Raw genomic sequence first — 6,000 nt, forward strand, 5'->3', positions numbered from 1 at the left:
TTTGTTACCAGATATAAATCACTGCCACCTGGTCAGGTTAGAATAGGACTAAATGTGCCAGTTTAGGTAATGGTAACAGCTAACATGCAGTGTTTTATCACGTGCAACTATGTCAACGATTTTAATTGGCTGATGCGTATTTTGAGATGGATCAAATTTAAATTATAAACTGGGTGATTCGAGCCCTGAATGCTGATTGGATGACAGCTGTGAGGCTACATACAGACACCGGTTAGTCAGGCTTACTGAGGTAGTATGTACATGTAGATATGGTTAAAGTGATTATGCATATATTTACATTACATTACATTACATTTAAGTCATTTAGCAGACGCTCTTATCCAGAGCGACTTACAAATTGGTGCATTCACCTTATGACATCCAGTGGAACAGCCACTTTACAATAGTGCATCTACATATTTTAAGGGGGGGGGGTGAGAAGGATTACTTTATCCTATCCTAGGTATTCCTTAAAGAGGTGGGGTTTCAGGTGTCTCCGGAAGGTGGTGATTGACTCCGCTGTCCTGGCGTCGTGAGGGAGTTTGTTCCACCATTGGGGAGCCAGAGCAGCGAACAGTTTTGACTGGGCTGAGCGGGAACTGTACTTCCTCAGTGGTAGGGAGGCGAGCAGGCCAGAGGTGGATGAACGCAGTGCCCTTATTTGGGTGTAGGGCCTGATCAGAGCCTGGAGGTACTGAGGTGCCGTTCCCCTCACAGCTCCGTAGGCAAGCACCATGGTCTTGTAGCGGATGCGAGCTTCAACTGGAAGCCAGTGGAGAGAGCGGAGGAGCGGGGTGACGTGAGAGAACTTGGGAAGGTTGAACACTAGACGGGCTGCGGCGTTCTGGATGAGTTGAAGGGTTTAATGGCACAGGCAGGGAGCCCAGCCAACAGCGAGTTGCAGTAATCCAGACGGGAGATGACAAGTGCCTGGATTAGGACCTGCGCCGCTTCCTGTGTGAGGCAGGGTCGTACTCTGCGGATGTTGTAGAGCATGAACCTACAGGAACGGGCCACCGCCTTGATGTTAGTTGAGAACGACAGGGTGTTGTCCAGGATCACGCCAAGGTTCTTAGCGCTCTGGGAGGAGGACACAATGGAGTTGTCAACCGTGATGGCGAGATCATGGAACGGGCAGTCCTTCCCCGGGAGGAAGAGCAGCTCCGTCTTGCCGAAGTTCAGCTTGAGATGGTGATCCGTCATCCACACTGATATGTCTGCCAGACATGCAGAGATGCGTTCGCCACCTGGTCATCAGAAGGGGGAAAGGAGAAGATTAATTGTGTGTCGTCTGCATAGCAATGATAGGAGAGACCATGTGAGGTTATGACAGAGCCAAGTGACTTGGTGTATAGCGAGAATAGGAGAGGGCCTAGAACAGAGCCCTGGGGGACACCAGTGGTGAGAGCGCATGGTGAGGAGACAGATTCTCGCCACGCCACCTGGTAGGAGCGACCTGTCAGGTAGGACGCAATCCAAGCGTGGGCCACGCCGGAGATGCCCAACTCGGAGAGGGTGGAGAGGAGGATCTGATGGTTCACAGTATCGAAGGCAGCCGATAGGTCTAGAAGGATGAGAGCAGAGGAGAGAGAGTTAGCTTTAGCGGTGCGGAGCGCCTCCGTGATACAGAGAAGAGCAGTCTCAGTTGAATGACTAGTCTTGAAACCTGACTGATTTGGATCAAGAAGGTCATTCTGAGAGAGATAGCGGGAGAGCTGACCAAGGACGGCACGTTCAAGAGTTTTGGAGAGAAAAGAAAGAAGGGATACTGGTCTGTAGTTGTTGACATCGGAGGGATCGAGTGTAGGTTTTTTCAGAAGGGGTGCAACTCTCGCTCTCTTGAAGACGGAAGGGACGTAGCCAGCGGTCAGGGATAAGTTGATGAGCGAGGTGAGGTAAGGGAGAAGGTCTCCGGAAATGGTCTGGAGAAGAGAGGAGGGGATAGGGTCAAGCGGGCAGGTTGTTGGGCGGCCGGCCGTCACAAGACGCGAGATTTCATCTGGAGAGAGAGGGAGAAAGAGGTCAGAGCACAGGGTAGGGCACTGTGAGCAGAACCAGCGGTGTCGTTTGACTTAGCAAACGAGGATCGGATGTCGTCGACCTTCTTTTCAAAATGGTTGACGAAGTCATCTGCAGAGAGGGAGGAGGGGGGAGGGGAGGAGGATTCAGGAGGGAGGAGAAGGTGGCAAAGAGCTTCCTAGGGTTAGAGGCAGATGCTTGGAATTTAGAGTGGTAGAAAGTGGCTTTAGCAGCAGAGACAGAGGAGGAAAATGTAGAGAGGAGGGAGTGAAAGGATGCCAGGTCCGCAGGGAGGGAGTTTTCCTCCATTTCCGCTCGGCTGCCCGGAGCCCTGTTCTGTGAGCTCGCAATGAGTCGTCAAGCCACGGAGCGGGAGGGAGGACCGAGCCGGCCTGGAAGATAGGGGACATAGAGAGTCAAAGGATGCAGAAAGGGAGGAGAGGAGGGTTGAGGAGGCAGAATCAGGAGATAGGTTGGAGAAGGTTTGAGCAGAGGGAAGAGATGATAGGATGGAAGAGGAGAGAGTAGCGGGGAGAGAGAGCGAAGGTTGGGACGGCGCGATACCATCCAGTAGGGGCAGTGTGGGAAGTGTTGGATGAGAGCGAGAGGGAAAAGGATACAAGGTAGTGGTCGGAGACTTGGAGGAGTTGCAATGAGGTTAGTGGAAAAACAGCATCTAGTAAAGATGAGGTCGAGCGTATTGCCTGCCTTGTGAGTAGGGGGGAAGGTGAGAGGGTGAGGTCAAAAGAGGAGAGGAGTGGAAAGAAGGAGGCAGAGAGGAATGAGTCAAAGGTAGACGTGGGGAGGTTAAAGTCGCCCAGAACTGTGAGAGGTGAGCCGTCCTCAGGAAAGGAGCTTATCAAGGCATCAAGCTCATTGATGAACTCTCCGAGGGACCTGGAGGGCGATAAATGATAAGGATGTTAAGCTTGAAAGGGCTGGTAACTGTGACAGCATGAAATTCAAAGGAGGCGATAGACAGATGGGTAAGGGGAGAAAGAGAGAATGACCACTTGGGAGAGATAAGGATCCCGATGCCACCACCCCGCTGACCAGAAGCTCTCGGGGTGTGCGAGAACACGTGGGCGGACGAAGAGAGAGCAGTAGGAGTAGCAGTGTTATCTGTGGTGATCCATGTTTCTGTCAGTGCCAAGAAGTCGAGGGACTGGAGGGAGGCATAGGCTGAGATGAACTCTGCCTTGTTGGCTGCAGATCGGCAGTTCCAGAGGCTACCGGAGACCTGGAACTCCGTGGGTCGTGCGCGCTGGGACCACCAGATTAGGGTGGCAGCGGCCACGCGGTGTGGAGCGTTTGTATGGTCTGTGCAGAGAGGAGAGAACAGGGATAGACAGACACATAGTTGACAGGCTACAGAAGAGGCTACGCTAATGCAAGGAGATTGGAATGACAAGTGGACTACACGTCTCAAATGTTCAGAAAGTTAAGCTTACGTAGCAAGAATCTTATTGACTAAAATGATTAAAATGATACAGTACTGCTGAAGTAGGCTAGCTGGCAGTGGCTGCGTTGTTGACTTTGTAGGCTAGCTGGCAGTGGCTGCGTTGTTGACACTACACTAATCAAGTTGTTCCGTTGAGTGTAATAGTTTCTACAGTGCTGCTATTCGGGGGCTAGCTGGCTAGCTAGCAGTGTTGATTACGTTACGTTAAAAGAACGACAACAATTATCTTTGATACACAGACGGCTATGTAGCTAGCTATGTAGCTAGCTACGATCAAACAAATCAAACCGTTGTGCTGTAATGAAATGAAATATGTGATACTACCTGTGGAGCGAAGCGGAATCGACCGGGTTGTTGAGTGCGGAAGTTCTATTCAGTAGACGTTGGCTAGCTGTTGGCTAGCTAGCAGTGTCTCCTACGTTAAGGACGACAAATAGCTGGCTAGATAACCTCAGTAAATTAAGATAATCACTCTAAGACTACACGCTCTAAACTACACAATTATCTTGGATACGAAGACAGCAAAGACAACTATGTAGCTAGCTAACACTACACTAATCAAGTCGTTCAGTTGAGTGTAATAGTTTCTACAGTGCTGCAATTCGGTAGACGGTGGACGTATGCAAGCTGGCTAGCTGCTGGGCAGATAGCAGTGTAGACTACGTTAGGACGACGAAATACAAGTTGCAATAGAAGTACTGTTTCACTATGTTGTCCTCTTTCTTTTCCTTTTTCTTCTGTCCTTCTTTTGTCCTTATTTTGTCTTCCTTTCTTCTGTTAACTAGATATTTTTTGTTGTTATTCTTTGTAAGCTAGCTAGCTTCTTCCAGGAGAGTCCCTAGCAACTGCTTAGCAACAAGTAAACAATTCTGCTAGCAATTCAGCTAGCTAAGATAACTGTACAATTTTATGAAAAATAGTTAATAGTTAATAGTTAAAAATAGTTAATTTTTCAAAAGCCTGTCTTTTTGGTTTGTTCCTTGTTTTGTCTTCTATTGAGTCTTGCAGTTTTCTCTTGATTTTTTTGATGTACTTCACTCTAAAAAAACATTTAAATCTCAATATATACAGGAGCTCATTTTTCAGCAGCTGCTCAATTTAGATCTCTAATATGATGAACAGAGAGTAGCAGCAGCGTAAAAGAGGGGTTGGCGGGACACAATGCAGATAGCCCGGTTAGCCAATGTGCGGGAGCACTGGTTGGTCGGCCCAATTGAGGTAGTATATACTTGAATGTATAGTTAAAGTGACTATGCATATATGATATACAGAGAGTAGCAGCAGTGTAAGAAGAGTGGTTGGGGGGGAGCACACAATGCAAATCGTCCGGCTAGCCATTTGATCACCTGTTTAAGAGTCTTATGGCTTCGGGGTAAAACTGTTGAGAAGCCTTTTTTGTCCTAGATTTGGCACTCCGGTATCGCTTGCCATGCGGTAGTAGAGAGAGCAGTCTACGACTGGGGTGGCTGGGGTCTGACAATTTTTAGGGCTTTCCTCTGACACCGCCTGGTGTAGAGGTCCTAGATGGTAGGTGTAGGCTTTGTCGTGCCCGACTGTCCTGGTGTGTTTGGAACATTCTAGTTTGTTGTTGATGTGGACACCAAGGAACTTGAAGCTCTCAACCTGCTCCACTACAGCCCCGTCGATGAGAATGGGGTCATGCTCGGTCCTCCTTGTCCTTAAGTCCACAATCATTTCCTTCGTCTTGGTTACGTTGAGGGATAGGTTGTTTTCTGGCACCACCCAGCCAGGTCTCTGACCTTCTCCCTATAGGCTTTCTCGTCGTTGTCGGTGATCAGGCCTACCACTGTTGTGTCATCTGCAAACTTAATGATGGTGTTGGAGTCGTGCCTCGCCATGCAGTCGTGGGTGACAGGGAGTACAGGAGAGGACTGAGCATGCATCCCTGGGGAGCTCCAGTGTTGAGGATCAGTGTGGCAGATGTGTTGCTACCTACCCTCACCACCTGAGGGCGGCCCATCAGGAAGTCCAGGATCCAGTTGCAGAGGGAGGTGTTCAGTCCCAGGATCCTTAGCTTAGTGATGAGCTTTGAGGGCACTATGGTATTGAACGCTGAGCTGTAGTCCATGAATAGCATTCTCACACAAGTGTTCCTTTTGTCCAGGTAGGAAAGGGCAGTGTGGAGTGCAATCGAGATTGTGTCATCTGTGGATCTATTGGGGCGGTATGCAAATTGGAGTGAGTCTAGGGTTTCTGGGATAATGGTGCTGATGTGAGCCATTACCAACCTTTCAAAGCACTTCATGGCTACAGACGTGAGTGCTTTGGGTCTGTAGTCATTTAGGCAGGTTGCCTTTGTGTTCTTGGGCACAGGGACTATGGTGGTCAGCTTGAAACATGTTGGTATTACAGACTCAATCTGGGACATGTTGAAAATGTCAGCGAAGACACCTGCCAGTTGGTCAGCACATGCTCGGAGCACACGTCCTGGTAATCCGCCTGGCCCCGCAACTTGATGTATATTGACCTGTTTTTAAGGTCTTACTCACATTGGCTAC

This window comes from Oncorhynchus gorbuscha, linkage group LG06 (assembly GCF_021184085.1).
Source record: "Oncorhynchus gorbuscha isolate QuinsamMale2020 ecotype Even-year linkage group LG06, OgorEven_v1.0, whole genome shotgun sequence".
Lineage (NCBI taxonomy): Eukaryota > Metazoa > Chordata > Actinopteri > Salmoniformes > Salmonidae > Oncorhynchus > Oncorhynchus gorbuscha.